Below are 19,507 nucleotides of genomic sequence, written 5' to 3' on the forward strand. Positions count from 1 at the left end.
CATTTATCTTCAGGTAAATGCTAGTGAGGGAGGATGGCATGTAGAAAATCTATTCCCTAATAAAGAGTAGAGTGTGGGTGGTGATATACCAATGTTGTTAGTCTCCTAGGACTGTGATAACAAAATATCACAAACTGAGTGGCTTAAAACAACAGAAATTTTACTGTCATGGTTCTGGAGGCCAGAAGTCCAAAATCAAGGTGTTGGTAGGACTGCGCTCCTTTCTGAAGCCCTAGGGGAGGATCCTTCTTTGCCCCTTCCTACCTTCTTGTGATTGCGGTCATTCTTGGTGGTCCTTGGCTTGTAACTGTATCACTCTAATCTCTGCCCCTGTCATCACATGGCCTTCTTCTGTGTGTGGTGCCTATTATCAGCTTATAAGGTTACCAGTGATTGGATTAGGGTGAACCCCACTCTGGTATGGCCTTAATTGCATGTGCAAAGACCCTATTTCCAAATAAGGTCACATTAACAGATACCAAGAGTTAGGACTTGAACATATCTTTTTTGGAGGCACAGTTCGACCCACTGCATCCAGACACACAAACCAGGAAAGGAGCCAGCTAAGACCTTCAGAATATGAATGAATGTCCAAACACACTCAGAGAGTATCTCTTGTGGATCTACATCAGTCTAGTGGCTGAATCTGTAGATGTAAGTTTCTGGGCTCTCTCTCTTGGGCTCTGGTGCTAGCAGTATATTTTATCAATTACTTTAATAAAGACATACCAGAATGCTGAAAGGGACAGTAAGTAGAATGGAAGATATTACCCAATATAAGAAGAAATAGACTCATACTTTTTCAGAATAAAGGGAGTCATTATCTAGAGAATAGTGACATAGAATAATTAACCACACCTGGATTCGGGTCCCGGTTCACCACATATTAGCCATGTATCATGTGATGCTGCTGAGATTAGAAGCCTTCAGTTAATGAATCTGTAAAATGGGAGAAATAATTCTAACATAAGAGTTATGAATTTTAAATCTATTAATTTATGTTAAATCACCAGGAACAAAATACATAAGCTATCACATTTGACTTCCCCATCAGGAAACACGGAATAACCCCTTAATTGTGATCTTGGAGGCATAAAATCAAGAATGATTAACTGAAGTATGAAAGAGTTAACGAGAAACAAATGGCGTGATAGGAATTTTTTTCTTACTTTAATTATTAATAATTGAAGCCTTGCTCAGGACTGAATTTTCCTAGATCTTTCATGGATGCTGCATGCAAAAGAGCTATTTACTACCGGTAATGACTCAACATGTACAAAAACCCATTGCCGTTGAGTCAGTTCCGACTCAACATGTACAAGTGGGAAAAAATTCTGGATTTATTTGTCACAGTATTCTGTTTGAATCATTCCTAAGGAAATAAACAAGAGTTGATTTGGAAAAAGGGAAGATTTTTTAAAGCCCCAGAGATTTATGATAACTTACCTTCCTTTATTTCATTTGGCTTTTCATTGTTTCTGTAAAAAAGCATTCTACTCCCACGTGTAAGCTTTAGGTGCTTTTGGACACTAATTCTTACCGTTGATTATTTTGAAGACTGGAATGTTCATGAAGGCATTAAGATTCCATCTTTGAAATTCTTTTGGTGAGAGTATTTCTCCACCTCTCCAGAAGTAACCACTGTTACAGCGTCAATCAGGGGTGCAGAAGGATCACCATGTCCCCCAAATCTTTGATGAACATCTCAAATTGCAGACCAAAGACCAGGAAACATAGGGGTTAGCAAAATTATTGAGGCAGGTCCATTCCCTTCATGTCTGTGCTGCAGGCTCCTCCCGGTGCCTTACATCTGGTCCCAAGATTCTCACCAGTGAAGAATAACATGCAAGTGGTTTCTTCCCTGCCCTGGCGGCTAGTTGTGTTTTTGATACAACTGGGGTTGGGGCTTCATCCACTATGAGTATCCTTTATGGACTTTCCCTGCTTAACTGCCGTCTAAGCACATACATTATGAAACAAAATCATATTGTATTTGTCTCTTTTCCCAAGTGGAATTTCAAAAAACACCAAAACAGAAGAGCACGATCAATTATATGGGACAATATCAGGATTTGGGTTTGTTTTACTAAATCAAACAACACATACAATGTTGATACTCATCCTGTTGTTTCTTTTCCAAGAATTTTAATTAGGAATGGTTTTGTTACTAAAAACCAACATAAATATAGGTTCATAGTGTAGCAATTTATTAGGTGAGATGTTTCATCTGAAATAGCTGGGTTACGATTTTCTGTGTGATAGATGTTACATAAGACTCCACCTAGGGACTGCAATCTCAATTTTGTAGACAAGTCAATCCCATGCTAAGAGAACTTGAGAAAGTTAAAACTATGTCCTGTAAGTGTTCACATTTTCACTAAGAATAGTATTTTGGGAAACGTGCTTAACTGGTCATCTCCTTTTGAAGAGCATCTTCCTAGGAACCCTAATTTAAAAATGGTACTTCAAGGAGCATTTGGGGTTCCATGAAGTTACCCCAGCTTCCAACATTTTAGGGGCCACATCGAAGGGTTCTAGTGCTGCCACCGTCAACCAGAACAGCTCTTCTTTTATCTATTTTACACATTAGATTTAAGATTCCCTTTAAAGATAGCACTGGATGGCCAAAATGATTGAAAGCAATTATTCTAGACCTGGAGTCAGCAATTGTTTTTTTAAAGGGTCACACAGTAAATATTTTAGGATTGGAGGCCATACGGTTTCTGTCACAACTATCTAACTCTGTTGTAGTACACAAGCAGTCCTAGACAATATGTAAATGTATGCGCATGGCTGTGTTCTAATAAAATTTTAGTTACAAGACAGGCAGTGAGCACACAGGTTGTAGTTTATTAACCCCTGTTCTACACCATAAGCCACCAAGAAGCTTTTAGTAAAACATTTGGGAGGGCCTGTGGAAAAAATTGCTTAAGAAAAGATTGCAATGAAAATGTGCCAAAATATGAGGGGATCTTAAGTACTACATAATACTATATATGAAAGTGTAAAAAATATTCTTGCTTTCCAGGGCAAGACAGGCTTATGTAGCACTTAGGCTCCTGAAGTCCGACCTTCCTGACAGGGTCAGGTGAGCTAATACGGGCTGTGAGAAAGGCAGAAAACTTACGAAGACGTTAGAAGACATTTTTTATTTTTATTGTACTTTAAGTGAAAATTTACAAATCAAGTCAGTCTCCCACACAAAAACTTATAGACGCCTTGCTACGCACTCCCAGTTGCTCTCCCCCTAATGAGACAGCCCATTCCCTCCCTCTACTCTTTTCCTGTCCATTTCTCCAGCTTCTAACCCCCTCTGCCCTCTCATCTCCCCTCCAGACAGGAGATGCCAACATAGTCTCAAGTGTCCGCCTGATCCAGGAAGCTCACTCCTCACCAGCATCCCTGTCCATCCTATTGTCCAGTCCAATCCCTGTCTGAACAGTTGGCTTTGGGAATGGTTCCTGTGCTGGGCCAACAGAAAGTCTGGGGGCCATGGCCACCGGGGTCCTTCTAGTCTCAGAAGGACCATTAAGTCTGGTCTTTTTACGAGAATTTGGGGCCTGCATCCCACTGCTCCCCTGCTCCCTCAGAGGTTCTCTGTTGTGTTCCCTGTCAGGGCAGTCATCGGTTGTAGCTGGGCACCATCTAGTTCTTCTGGTCTCAGGCTGATGTAGTGTCTGGTTTATGTGGCTCTTTCTGTCTCTTGGGCTCGTAATTACCTTGTGACTTTGGTGGTGTTCATTCCCCTTTGGTCCAGGTGGGTTGAGACCAATTGATGCATCATTAGATGGCCACTTGCTAGCGTTTAAGACCCCAGACACCACTCTCCAAGGTGGGATGCAGAATGTATCCTTAATAGATTTTATTATGCCAATTGACTTAGATGTCCCCTGAAACCATGGCCCCCAAACCTCTGCCCCTGTTATGCTGGTCTTCAAAACATTCAGTTTATTCAGGAAACTTCTTTGCTTTTGGTTTAGTCCAGTTGTGCTGACCTCTTCTGTATTGTGTGTTGTCTTTCCTGTCATGTAAAGTAGTTCTTATCTACTGTCTAATTAGTGCATAGCCTTCTCCCACCCTCCTTCCCCCCACCAACAATCAAAGAATATTTTCTTCTGTTTAAACTATTTCTTTAGTTCTTATAATAGTGATCCTTTTGCAACTAATTTCACTCAGCATAAAGCCTTCCAGATTCCTCCATGTTATGAAGTGTTTCACAGATTCATCACTGTTCTTTATCGATGCGTAATATTCCATTGTGTGAATATACCATAATTTGTTTATCCATTCATCCATTGATGGGCACCTTGGTTGCTTCCATCTTTTTGCTATTGTAAACAGTGCTGCAGTGAACATGGGTGTACATATATCTGTTCGTGTAGAGGCTCTTATTTCTCTAGGATATATTCCAAGGAGTGGGATTGCTGGATCATATGGTAGTTCTATTTCTAGCTTTTTAAGGAAGTGCCAAATCGATTTCCAAAGTGGTTGTACCATTTTACACCCCACCAGCAGTGTATAAGTGTTCCAGTGTCTCCACAGCCTCTGCAACATTTATTATTTTGTGCTTTTTGGATCAATGCCAGCATTGTTGGAGTGAGATGGAATCTCATTGTAGTTTTGAATTACATTTCTCTAATGGCTAATGATCATGAGCATTTCCAACATGTATCTGTTAGCTACCTGAATGTCTTCTTTAGTGAAGTGTCTGTTCATATCTTTTGCCCATTTTTTAATTGGGTTATTTGTCTTTTTGTAGTTGAGTTTTTGCAGTATCATGTAGACTTTAGAGATCAGGCGCTGGTTGGAAATGTCATAGCTAAAGACTTGTTCCCACTCTGTAGGTAATCTTTTTACTCTTGGTGAAGTCTTTGGATGAGCATAGGTGTTTGATTTTTAGGAGCTCCCAGTTATCTAGTTTTTCTTCTGCATTGTTAGTTATGTTTTGTATATGTATTAGGGCTCCTAAAGTTGTCCCTATTTTTTCTTCCATGATCTTTATCATTTTAGATTTTATTTTGAGCCTGTTTTTGTGCATGGTGTGAGGTATGGGTCTTGTTTCAGTTTTTTGCAAATGGATATCTAGTTATGCCAGCACCATTTGTTAAAAAGACTGTCTTTTCCCCAGCTAACTGTTTCGGGGCCTTTGTCAAATATCAACTGCTCATATGTAGATGGATTTATGTCTGAATTCTCAATTCTGTTCCATTGGTCTATGTATCTGTTGTTGTACCGTTACCAGGCTGTTTTGACTACTGTGGTGGTTAATAGGTTCTAAAATCAGGTAGAGCGAGGCCTCCCACTTTGTTCTTCTTTTTCAGTAATGCTTTACCTATCCGGGGCCTCTTTCCCTTCCATATGAAGTAGGTGATTTGTTTCTCCATCTCAATAAAAAATGTCATTGGAATTTGGATTGGAATTGCATTAAATCTATAGATTGCTATTGGTATAATACACATTTTTATTATGTTAAGTCTTCCTATCCATGAGCAAGGTATGTTTCTCCACTTATATGGTTCTTTTCTGGTTTCTTGCAGAAGTGTTTTGTAGTTTTCTTTGTATAAGTCTTTTAAATCTCTGGTAAGATTTATTCCTAAGTATTTTATCTTCTTGGGGGCTACTGTAAATGGTATTGATTTGGTGGTTTCCTATTCAATATTCTTTTTGTTGGTGTAGAGGAATCCATCTGATTTTGGGATGTTTATCTTGTATCCCGATACTCTGATGAACTCTTCTATTAGTTTCAGTAGTTTTCTGGAGGATTCCTTAGGGTTTTCTGTGTATGAGATCATGTCATCTGCAAAAAGAGATACTTTTACTTCTTCCTTGCCAGTCTGGATGCCCTGTATTTCTATACCTAGCCTAACTGCTCTGGCTAGGACATCCAGCACAATGTTGAATAAGAGAGCTGATAAAGGGCATTGTTGTCAGGTTCTCGATCTCCAGGGGAATGATTTCAGGCTCTCTCCATTTAGGATGATGTTGGCTATTGGCTTTGTATAAATGCCCTTTATTATGTTGAGGAATTTTCCGTCTGTTCCTATTTTGCCGAGAGTTTTTATCATGAATGGGTGTTGAACTTTATCAAATGCCTTTCCTACATCAATTGATAAAATCATGTGATTCTTGTCTTTTGTTTTATTTATATGTTGGGTTACGTTAGTTGTTTTCCTAATGTTGAACCATCCCTGCATACCTGGTATGAATCCCACTTGGTCATGGTGAATTATTTTTTTGATATGTTGTTGAATTGTATTGGCTAGAATTTTGCTGAGGATTTTTGCATCTAACTTCATGAGGGATATAGGTCTGTAATTTTCTTTTTTTGTGGTGTCTTTACCTGGTTCTCTTTACCTGGTTTTGGTATCAGGGATATGCTGGCTTCATAGAATGAGTTTGGGAGTATGCCATCCTTTTCTATGCTCTGAAATACCTTTAGTAGTAGTAGTGTTAACTCTTCTCTGAAAGTTTGGTAGAACTCTGCAGTGAAGCCATCCGGGCCAGGGCTTTTTTTTTTTTTGTTGGGAGTTTTTTGAATACCTTTTCAATATCTTCTTTTGTTATGGGTCTATTTAGTTGTTCTACCTCTGTTTGTGTTAGTTTAGGTAGACAGTGTGTTTCTAGGAATTTATCCATTTCTTCCAGATTTTCAAATTCATTAGAGTACAATTTTTCATAGTAAACTGATATGATTCTTTTAATTTCAGTTCTGTCTGTTGTAATATCTCCCATCTCATTACTTATTCAAGTTATTTGCTTCCTCTCCTGTTTTTCTTTTGTCAGTTTGGTCAATGTCTTATCTATTTTGTTGATTTCTTCAAAGAACCAGCTTTTTGCCTTGTCAATTCTTTCAATTGTTTTTCCGTTTTCTATTTCATTTACTTCTGCTCTAATTTTTATTATTTGTTTTTTTTTCTGGTGACTGAGGGTTTCTTTTCCTGCTCGTTTTCTATTTGTTCAAGTTGTAGAGATAATTCTTTGATTTTGGCCCTTTCTTCTTTTTATACGTGTGCATTTATTGGTATAAATTGACCTCTGACCACTGGTTTCACTGTGTCTCAAAGGTTCTGATAGGAAGTGTTTTCATTCGCATTGGATTCTATGAATTTCTTTATTCCATCCTTAATGTCTTCTATAATCCATTCTTTTTTGAGCAGGGCATTGTTCAGTTTCCAAGTGTTTGATTTATTTTCTCTGCTTTTTCTGTTATTGATTTCCACTTTTATGGTCTTATGGTAAGAGAGAGACGATGCTTTGTAATATTTCAATGCTTTGGGTTCTATAAAGGCTTGCTTTACGGCCTAATATGTGGTCTATTCTACAGAATGTTCCCTGTGCCTTGGAAAAGAAAGTATACTTGGCTGCTGTTGGGTGGAGTGTTCTGTGTATGTCTATAAGGTCAGGTTGGTTTATTGTGGCATGAGATCTTCTGTGTCTTTGTTGAACTTCTTTCTGCATGTCCTGTCCTTCACCGAAGGTGGTGTGTTGAAGTCTCCTACTATTACTGTGGAGCTGTCTATCTCACTTTTCAACACTGATAGAGTTTGTTTTATGTATCTTGCAGCCCTGTCATTAGGTGCATAAATATTTCATATGGTTATATCCTCCTGGTATAAACCCACCCACTGCCGTGAAGTCAATTCTGACCCATAGCGACCCAATAGGACAGAGTAGAACTGCCCTGTAAAGTTTCCAAGAAACACCTGGTGGATTTGAACTGCCGACATTTTGGTTAGCAGCTGTAGCATTTAACCACTACTCCACCAGGGTTTAATCATTATATAGTGTCCTTCCTTATCTTTTATGATGGATTTCACTTTAAAGTCTATTTTGTCAGAAATTAATATTGCTACTCATGCTCTTTTTTGATTGTTGTTTGCTTGGTATATTTTTTTCCATCCTTTGAGTTTTAGTTTGTTTTTGACTCTTAAGGTGTACCTCTTGTAGGCAGCATATAGACAGATCGTGTGTTTTAATCCATTCTGCCACTTTCTGTCTCTTTATTGGTACATCAGGTACACTTTCATTCAGCATAATTATGGATAGGTATGAATTTAGTACTATCATTTAGATGTCTTTTTTGTGTGTGTTGTTGACAGTTTCTTTTTCCCACTTCATTTTATATGCTTAGTAGATTACCTTTACATATTGTCCTTTCCTCATATTTCTTGTTGATTTTTTGTCTGCTGAGTCTCTATTTTTTTCTGGTATTTTATTCTGATGCATAGGATAGTTTGTCTCCTGTGGGGTTACTTTATTACTTACCCTTATTTTTCTAAATTTATACATAACTTTTATTTCTTTGTATCACCTTGTCTTCCTCTCCACATGGAAGATCTATGACTACATTTCTTAGTTCCTCTTTATTGTTTTAATGTTGTCTTCTTTTACATAATACCATCACCGTTTCCCTGTTTTGAGTGCTTTTTTAAATCTTGATTTATTGTTGTGATTTCCCTGTCTGGGTTGACTTCTGATTGCTCTGCCCAGTGTTCTAGTCTTGGGTTGATACCTGATATTATTGATTTTCTAACCAAAGAGCCCCCTTTAGTATTTCTTGTAGTTTTGGTTTGGTTTTTACGAATTACCTGAACTTCTTTTTATCTGGAAATGTCCTAATTTCACCTTCATAATTGAGAGACAGTTTTGCTGCATATGTGATTCTTGGCTGGCAATTTTTTTCCTTCAATTTTTTGTGTAAGTCATCCCATTGCCTTCTTGCCTGCATGGTTTCTGCCCAGTAGTCCAAGCTTATTCTTATTGACTCTCCTTTGTAGGGTAACTTTTCCTTTATCCCTAGCTGCTCTTAAAATTCTCTCTTTATCTTTGGTTTTGGCAAGTTTGATTATAATATGTCTTGATGACTTTCTTCTCAAATCTACCTTGTGTGGAGTTCGATGAGCATCTTGGATAGATATCTTCTCATCTTTCATGATATCAGGGAAGTTTTCTGCCAACAAATCTTCAACAATTCTCTTTGTATTTTCTGTTATCCCTCCCTGTTCTAGTATTCCAATTGCTCATACGTTATTTGTCTTGATAGAGTCCCACATGATTCTTAAGGTTTCTTTATTTTTTTTAAATTCTTTTATCTGACTTTTCTTCAAATATGTTGGTGCCAAGTACTTCATCTTCGAGTTCAGAAATTCTGCCTTCCACTTGCTCAGTTCTGCTCCTCTGACTTTCTACTGAGTTGTCTACTCCTGTAATTTTATTGTTAATCTTTGGAAAAAAAAGAAAGTTTTTTTCTGTGTCTGTCTATGGATTTTTCCAGCTTATTAAATTTTTCATTATGTTCCTGAATAAAAATCTTTTTAATTTCCTCAACTGCTTTATCTGTGTGTTCCTTGGCTTGTTCTGTGTATTGCCTGATTTCCTTCCTGATGTCTTGAAAGGTTCTGTATATTAATCTTTTGTATTTTGCCTCTGGTAATTTCAGGAAACACTTTCATCTAGAAGATCCCTTGATTCTTTGTTTTGAGAGCAGTCATGCTTTGTTTCCTTATGTGACTTGATACTGACTGTTGCATCTAAGCCATCTATAAGTTATTGTATTAATTCATTTTATGTTTGCTTACTGTGTCATAGCTTCTTGTTTTGATTTGTTTTGATATGCCCAGATGGGTCGCTTGAGTGAGCTAGCTTGATTATTTGTGCCTTTGGAATTCTGATGTCCTGTCCCCAGGTGGCTAGAGGTGTTATCAGGAATATCAGTCTAGGAATCCATTCACTTTTCCTGTATGAATTCAGCTCAGGTGTCCAGGTACCGGATCATCAAGCGTGTGGTACAGGCTCTGTCCTACAGTCTTAGAGGGGCAGGGGTGATTGGTGTAGGTACCGGTATCTGATTGCGATAGGGGCTCACACTCTGAACAAGGCAGGGGGCTGAGAATTGTCCCCTGAGTGTCTCTGAGGTAATCGTGTCCCTGTTCCCTAGAGCGTACAGGTGGGTGGGCTCTGCAGACAGAGCACGGGCACCCAACGTTTTTGGTTGTAAGGACTGGGAGTTACCAGTTATCCTTTGACCCCTGTCACATGTGGCTGGGTGACCCGAGTGGAGCCACCAGTCCTTAGACCCCTGATATGGGTAAGTGAGGACCCTGGTTAATAGGCAAAGCGATGTCAAACATCAAACACCCAACTTCCTGCAGCAGAGCTGAAACAGTTCTAGTCTGCCAACAAGGGCCTATTCTCCTGAAGTAGGCCCACATAGGTCCGTGCAGAGGGAAAAGCTACTCAGAGTCCAGGGACCATTTATGCCTGGACAGGAGCCACTTCTGTCCTGAGCTCCCCTGGTTAGTGTAGCTGGCAAATTATTTTTTCCCCGAATTGCAAATTTATTCCTTCTCCAAGGCAGGGAGGATGGCTCTAGGCACTCAACAGTGCCTATCTCATGCCCAGGGAAATCAGCCTCTGAAGCAGGCTTTGGGGTCGGGGGGCATAGTAAAATATACAGAAGTACTTAGTTTTGCGGAGAGCACCTTTCTTCTCTGATTCCAGGGATATGAGTAGGCTGTGTGGCTGGCCGCTTCTTCCTGAGGAAACTTTGGCCGAATGCTAGTACCAGCCACCACAGCCACTCCAGGGAATGGTGCCTGGGGGCTCCCGGGGATTCAGGTCTGGTAACTCCTCTCTGCTTCTCAACTGTGTCTTCCTCCCCCTACCCCTCAGTTTGTTTTCCAGCCTTGCCTTTGATGTTCAGGGCTCCTAGCTTGTCATAAATATACTCATTTCATTTGTTTTTTCAGGTCTTTGTTGTAACAGACTTTGGGCCTTTGTCAAATATCAGCTTCTCATAAGTGGGTGAATTTACATCTGGATTCTCTATTCTGGTCCCTTGGTCTATGTATCTGTTGTTGTACCAGTACCAGGCTGTTTTGACTACCATGGGAGTATAATAGGTTCTAAAATCGGTAGTATGAGGCCTCTCGCTTTGTTCTTCTTTTTCAGTAACGCTTTACTTATTCAAAGCCTCTTCCCTTTCCATATGAATTTTATGATTTGTTTCTCCATCTCATTAAAAAAATGTCATTGGAATTTGTATCGGGATTGCTTTGTATCTATAGATCGCTTTGGGTAGAATAGACATTTTTACAATGTTGAGTCTTCTTATCCACGAGCAAGGTATTTTTTTCCACTTATGTAGGTTTCTTTTGGTTTCTTGTAGTAGTGTTTTGTAGTTTTCTTTGTGTAGGTCTTTTACATCTCCGATTAGATTTATTCCTAAGTATTTTATCTTCTTGGGGGCTATCGTAAATGGTATTGATTTGGTGATTTCCTCTTCAATGTTCTCTTTGTTGGTGTAGGGGAATTCAACTGATTTTTGTATATTTTCTTGTATCCTGATACTTTGCTGAACTCTTCTATTTGTTCCATTAGGTTTCTTGTAGATTCTTTAGGGTTTTCTCTGTATAAGATCATATAATCTGCAAATAGAGATACTTTTACTTCTTCCTTACCAATTTGGATGTCCTTTATTTCTTTATCTAGCCTAATTGCTCTGGCTAGGACCTCCAGCACAATGTCAAATAAGAGTGGAGATAAAGGGCATCCTTGTCTGGTTCCCATTCTCAAGGGGAATGCTTTCAGACTGTCTTCGTTTAGGATGATGTTGGCTGCTGGCTTTGTATAAATGCCCTTTATCATGTTGAGGAATTTTCCTTCTATTCCTATTTTGCTGAGAGTTTTTGTCGTGAATGGGTGTTGGACTTTGCCAAATGCTTTTTCTGCATCAATTGATAAAATCACATTGTTCTTGTCTTTTATTTATGTGATGAATTACATTGATTGTTTTTCTAATGTTGAACCATCCCTGCATATGAATCCTGATCGGTCATGGTGAATTATTTTTTTGATATGTTTTTGAATTCTATTGGCAAGAATTTTGTTGAGGATTTTTATGTTTATGTTCATGAGGGATATTGGTCTGCAATATTCTCTTTTTTATGGTGTCTTCACCTGGTTTTTGTATTGGGGTTATGCTAGCTTCACAGAATGAGTTTGGGAGTATTCCATCCTTTTCTATGCTCTGAAATACCTTTAGTAGTAGTAATTAATCTTTCATAGTCTACCTCTGGTAGTTCCAGGAAGTTCTCTTCATCCAGAAGATTTTTTGATTCTTTGTTATCGACGTTTGCTGAAGCCATCATTGTCTGACTCTTTATGTGATTTGATATTGACTGTTGTCTCCAAGCCATCAATTTTATTATATTTATTTATTTTAGTTTTGCTTACTGTGTCTTTTGTTTTGATATGCCCAAATAGGTTGCTCGAGTGAGTTTGTTTGATTATTGGTGCCTTAGATGCTCTTACATCCTGTCACCAGGTGGTTAGAGCTGTTACTAGGTATATAAGCCCAGGAGTCTGTTTAATTTTCTTGTATGGGTTCAACTCAGGTGTCCAGGTAGTTGGTCACCAAGTGTGTGGTGCAGGCTTTCACCTACAGTCTTAGACGAGCAGAGGTGATTGGTGTAGGCACAGGTATCTGGATGCAGTAGGAGGTCACACACTGAGCAAGGTACGATGCTGACAACTGCCCCTGAGACTGTGTGAGGAAAGCATGTTCCTTTTCCCTAGAGTGCATAGGTGGGTGAGTTTTGCAGCTTTACTATAGGCACCCAATGCTGTTGGCTGTAAGAACTGGGAGGCACCACTTATCCTTGGACCCTTATTGCAGGTGGCTAGGTGGCATGGGCAGAGCCACCAGTCCTAAGGCCCCTGATGTGGGTAAGTGAGGACCCTGCTTAATGGTCAGAGCAGTGTCAAATGTCACAAACCTGCCTCTCCACCTCTAGCTGAAATAGTTGAAGTTAGACTTCAGGTATATACCCTGTTGTGCTGTGCTAATGAGGGCCTACACTGTTGAAATGAGTCCACACAGGTTTATCCAAAGGTGAAAGGCATTCAAAGCCTGTAGACCCCTTATGCTTGTACATAGGCAAAGGAGCTGTTTCTGCCCTGAGTTCCCAGCTTAGGGGAGTCAGCAGATTTTTTTTTCCCCTGTTTGTTAATTTGTTCTTTCTCCAAGGCTGGGAGAATGGGTCAGGGTGTGCGACAGGTCCAACTTCTGGCCCAGGGAAAGTGGCTATCACTGAAGCTGACTGGGAACCCATTGCAGAGCAGGGAGGATTCAGGTAAATGGGAGAGAGTTTTTTCCCAAAGGGATGTTTTTTGCTCCACAGGGTAGATTAGATGTAAGTACTTACCTTTTGCCAATTGCATGCCACTTTTTGCTGATTCTGTAGGTGTGAGAGGGCTCTCTGCCGCTCAGTCTCTCCTGATGTGGAAAACGCGTCTCGAACGCCACTGCCTGCCTCACTGCATTTGCGCCAGTGGATCTGGCCTGCAGGGTGCTTGTTACCGCCAGGTCAGGTCTGGCAACTCTTCTCTACTTCTGATCCATCTCTCTCTCTCCCTTCTGCTCAGTCCAATTCCTGAACTTTGTCTTTGATGTTCGGGGCTCCTAGATTGTCATATGTAATTGATTCACTTGTTTTTTTTGGTCTTCGTTGTAAGAGGGACCACAGGAAACATCTGACTACTCTGCCATTTTGGTCCCACCACCTCCATTTTCTAATGAGGGACAGTTATCAAAGATTCCTATTACAAAGATCCTCATTTCTATAATAACTACTAACAGTGTGGAGGTGGAAGATAAACTAGGGGCAAATCCATGAATTATGCAAGTTTACCTCCACAATAGAAGGACAGTACCTGTAGATAAATCATTTTAGAATCCAACAGAGTTCCACAACAATAAATCTATTTTTATCTTATTTTGTTTGATCATTTCAATATCCCTGAAATATTAGAAAAGGTAGATATTATTTTTCACATTTCATCAGTGAAACTGAAGGACAATTAGGATAGGAATGCTGTAAGGCTGGTTAATCTAAGAAGAAGGGGCACATTTTTCTGTAAGGGAGAAATTGAGAACTCTATCAATATGGAAGGAAACCCTGATGGCATAGTGGTTAAGTGCTGTGGCTGCTAACCAAGAGGTCAGCAGTTCGAATCTGCCAGGGGCTCCTTGGAAGCTCTATGGGGCAGTTCTACTCTGTCCAATAGGGTCACTATGAGTCGGAATTGACTCGACAGCAGCGGGTTTGGTTTGGGTTTTATCAATGTTGAAAAGAAAAGATATGCAGGTCAGAGTCAAGAAACTATACTCATAAGGTCCTGCAAAGCCCAGAAGATTAAATTCTTGCCTATAGTGAGGCTGAGGTCAGATTACAAAGAAAAGTATTGAGAAGGAAAAAAGCTCTGTCGCCCTTGCCCAGCCTATTTATGTAATGTCCATATACAGATGACATTATGCACTGTATCCAGGCACTAGCTATTAATGTATGATCAAACCTTCATTCCTATCAGAATTGTCATGAATTGTTCCATTCAATAGTATGATTTTTAAAGTCTACTGGTAATATGGCTTAGATGATCTGTGAGGTTTGCATCTCACACACCTGGCATAGCCAAGGAGGAAGAAGTAGTGAGGGAACATCAAAGAAGCAAATAATTCTTATTATTTTAGAATTAAAAGTCTGTCTCCCTTCATTCTCTTCCTCGTCCTACTGTTCTCTGTCTTCTTTGTCTCTAAATCACTTTTTCTCTTTCTCATTCGGGAAGAACTTACAGGAGAAATGTGTTGTTGTCAGCTGCCATTGAGTTAGCCCCCGGGTCATCATGACCTCGGCACAACAGGACAAAACAATGTCCTGTCCTGTGCCATCCCCATGATCAGTTGAGGATCAGACCATTGTAGTTCTTTGAGTTTTCATTGGCTGATTTTTGGAAATAGATTGCCAGTCCTTTATTCATAGTGCATCTTAGTCTGGCAATAACTTCAAACATATAGGTTGTGATCTATCAGAAAATCAGGATCCTATTAGGGTTGTATGTCAGTTTTTCCTTACCCTCCTCACCCAAAATTTTGACAGTAAAGGATATTAGGTACCTTACAATCTGATACCATATCATTAAAATGCCCTGTTCTGCAGACCCACATAACATTCATACAGGACTTCTCTGAGAGAACACCAATGTCTGCTGTCATTGGGCAGGCTGCACCAGTCAAGAGGCTGATGACTTTAAAACCAAACAATAATTTAGCTTAACTAATGCAGGACCACCATGAGCTTTATGCTCTTTTAAGAGCTATCTATATGGGATCAAATTGACAATAGCGACTGGAATGATTAGATAGGAACCTTAGGGGGAGTAGTAGGTTTATATTAATGGGGAAGGAACAACTCAGAAAAGGGGGGTGAGAATCGTTTTACAACTTGAAGAATGCAATCAGTGTTACAAAATTGTACGTGAAGAAACCATTGAGGTGTATGTTTTGCTGTGTATATTCTCAACAACAACAAAATAAAGCTAGAAAAAAAAAAGGCTGATGACTTGCATAAAATCACAGTATAATGGCTAATTATGGCCACAATATCGATGTGTAACAAATAATTAAATTACCTCAGGGGCCTGCAACAACAGGCATTTGATTTTTCTCACAGTCTGTGGATCAGCTGGATGGTTCTGCTGGTCTGAGCTGGGTTCAGGGGTAGGGGATTTCCCTCATGCATCTGCATTCAGCTATGTGGCTCTGTCAGTCTTGGCTGGGCTCTCACACATGTCTGATGGCTCAGCTAGAACACTTGGTTGAAGCAGAGAAGTGGGAAAGAGCACAGAAGTGAGTATGGCCCATTGACACCTAGGCCTAGAGTTTTGCACATCACTCCTCCCATTTCTATTGTCCAAATTGAAGAAGTGGAGAAATCTGCTCTGTTTCTTTGATGAAAAGGTGCACAGTCATACTGCAAACAAAGGGGGTACAGGAAAGGTGGAGAACAGGGGCCTACCACAATGGTGTCACAGGGGACTATCGGGGATGCAGCCCACACTGGGTGGCACCATCAGAGGGAGTGACACCAGAAGGAGTGTCTATAAAATGTTTTTACAGTGTACCAGCAGAAATTTATTATTTTTTTGTAAAAATATCCCTGTAGTTAGTTATAACAACAAAAACAGTTTTCGTAAGCCCAGCTTACATGTATCAATATACCTACAAGGCTAAAACTCTATGCTAATTTTCTTTTTGGACCTTCTAACGTGCTCCATTCAGAGCTGTCATTATTACTCAATTACAATGAAGCATTGAATCATGTGGTTTCATTTGCACTCATTACAAGCAGGTGCTGCTGTTTTTTTGTTGTTGCCACTGTTTTTATAGTGGCTGATTTTGTCAAATTTTTCCGGTGTTTTAGCTATAATGTTGTGGTAATTAGTATTCTATATTAAGAACTTTTTTGAGAATGAAGTAGCAATTAAAGGAAAAGAAGAAATGATACATGAGAATTATATTATGAGTAACATGAGTACAAAAAACATTGCTAAGGTCTCTGTATGGTCTAGTATGGGAGGAGGTCCATCCATGGGTGGGGATGACACCACAAGTTATCACACTGGTTGACAAGCAAGGTTGTGTCATCGGCTTAATGCAGGTTGTTAATGATTCTTCCTCCAATCTTGATGACCCATTCTTCTTCATAGAGTCTAGCTTCTTGGATTATTTGCTCAGTATCAGACTGAATAGGTATGGTGAAAGGATAAAACACTGACCCACAACTTAGTCCTGACTTAAACCATACAGTATCCCCTTGTTCTGTTCCAATGACAGCCTCTTTATGTACAGGTTCCTCATGAGCACAATTAAGTGTTCTGGAATTCCCGTTCTTCACAATGTCATCCATAATTTGTTATGATCCACATAGTCGAATGCCTTTGCCTAGTCAGTAAAACACTGGTAGTCTCTGCTATCAGCCAGGATCCATCTGACATCAGCAATGATATCCCTGGTTCCACATCCTCTTCTGAATCCGGCCTGAATTTCTGGTAGTTTCCTGTTGATACACTGCCGCAAATGCTTTTGAATGATCTCCAGCAAAATTTTACTTGAGTGTGATATTAATGATAGTGTTCAATAATTTCTACATTCAGTTGGATCACCTTTCTTGGGAATAGGCATAAATATAGATCTCTTCCAGCCAGTTGGCCAGGTAGCTGTCTTCCAAATTTCTTGGCATGGGCGAGTAAGCACTTCCAGGAGTGCATCCCTTTATTGAAACATCTCAATTGATATTTTGCCAGTTCCTAGAGCCTTGTTTTTCACCAATGCCTTCAGTGCAGTTTGGACTTCTTCCATCAGTACCTGATTATGTGCTACCTCCTGAAATGGTTGAACGTCAATCAATTATTTTTGGTATAGTGACTCTTCTTTTAAAGCTTCATGCGTCGTTTAATATTTTCCCCCTATAATCCTTCACTATTGCAACTCGAGGCTTGACTTTTTTCTTCAGTTTTTTCAGCTTGAGAAATGCTGGGTATGTTCTTTCTTTTTGCTTTTCTATCTCCAGCTCTTTGAACACGTCATTATAATACTTTGTCTTTTCGGGCCGCTCTTTGAAATCTTCTGTTCAGCTCTTTTACTTCATCATTTCTTCCTTTTGACTGCCACTCAATAAATATGCATGTTGTTGTTAAGGGTTTCCAGTTTTATGGGTGAAATTCTCTCAAAACACATTTGCTTTAATTCTTTTATTCAAAATACATTCCCAATGTCTCTTTTATATAGATATGGGTAGAGAAGCATGTTGATATGTGTAAAGAACACACTCGGAGGCTCTCCTGAGTTCTCAAACCCATGACAACATTGAAGCACACGTGTTACCCCAAATGGCCACATGATGATGGCTGCAGAAGGGCAAAAACTAGGCTGAACTTGGGCTCACTTCCCAGTTGTATAATTTATTTCTATGACATATTTTTCAGAGGGAACAACATCTATTTTAGAGACTCTTTAAATGTCCAAAACAGCAAATGTTAACTGTGAAAAAGACAAGTTACTACCTCTGTAGAATAGGTGATGAACTTATTTATTTCAATTTTAATTCACTAAGATGTATTCCTTGAACCCATTTATTATATAAGGGAAACATTCCAAAAATATGTTTGAGGCAGTTAATACTTCTATACTTGTTGTTTATTTAAAGTTTATAAATCCTAGATAAATGGTGGCACTGTTGTGGCATGGGGATCATCACACTAATTGCCATCACGTTACCCCAGCACCCCTAGAGGGTAGTGATTATTCATTAGCCTTACATATTGGTAGTGAATGAAGAGAAGATAAAAAGGCCAGTTCTTAGATACCATGCCGAGAGCTTAACTAGATACTAGTTTTATGTATAGCAATAAATATTGTTTTTGACCCACACTTCAGAATGTCCAAATTTATTACCAAACACACATGCTATCTCTCAATTGGAAAATGGAAACATAGACTTAAACTGTGTATAATGATATGAATCCATGAAGGAATGGTACCATTGTTGTGTAAGAAAGTAACACGATTTGTCTAGAGTTGAAAATAAATGAGTTTACAGAATACAGTTTTACAGTAATTATAATTGAAGCCCACATCTGAGAAAAAGTAGTGGAGTACCTATAGCAGAACATTACAGTGTTACAATTTTACCATGAAAAGTGCCTGAAGACCCCTGAATCCCTGCACACCCTACCCCACCATTTTGTCAATGAGCCTTTTGAGGCCCATTTAAGTACAGTCAAGTCTAGGTCTTGCCAAAGTTACACAGCACAAAAATAACAGGATTGGTTCTCAAGCCCTGGACTCCAGCATTTTCTACTTTCTTCAATGGATTTCATTTCAGAAAATTACAGATATTACAAATAGGAGCTCAATTACAGGTCATCTAGTTAATCATCTTCACTTTCTAACAGAAAAGAAAACTCATCTAAAATGAAGATCACATGCCTAAGAATTAACAGATCTTGAATCCAGGTGGAAATTGTTAATGTTCAACCACCACTCTGCTCCTTTACTACAGTATCTTTTCTTATTTCAGTATTATTAGATCCTGAGTATAATTTTGCTTTACATGCTACATTTTGATTTAAAAGAAGTAAATATTTTTTAATACACATAGCAACATGGTGTCCTGACAATCTAAAAGAGGGAAAATATCCTCAAGCTTAATGGCAAAGTAAGAAAAACATGAATTTGAAAGTGTCAATTGACTCCGCCCCCCAGATTCCAACCTTTATATATACGCCTAGTAACAAATGCATATGGAATTTGGGTACTTGAACTACAGAGCCCCTATAAGAAGGAGTTAGAAATATTGCAAATGCTACATATCCCAACTCACATTAGAGTGGCTCTACAGTTCTGATCTCTCACTTAACATGCTCACTGCACACAGGCAAAAATAGAGCAGTAAAAGACTATCCTGTGAAATTTCCATCAGGGATAGAAAGCAATTTTCCCTGCAGGGATTGAGAAGTCCTTACTCAGATTGTGTAAAATGATTAATGAATACAAAACTCACAAAGTCACAATGTAACAATAACAAGTGAATTAGCTCTCTTCTTGAAAATACATAGCATTTTACTGAGTCCCTAAATTGTCTAAGGTCCTCATTGAGATGAATTGATA

The sequence above is a fragment of the Elephas maximus genome, chromosome 8, assembly GCF_024166365.1.
Source record: "Elephas maximus indicus isolate mEleMax1 chromosome 8, mEleMax1 primary haplotype, whole genome shotgun sequence".
In the NCBI taxonomy this organism is placed as follows: Eukaryota; Metazoa; Chordata; class Mammalia; order Proboscidea; family Elephantidae; genus Elephas; species Elephas maximus.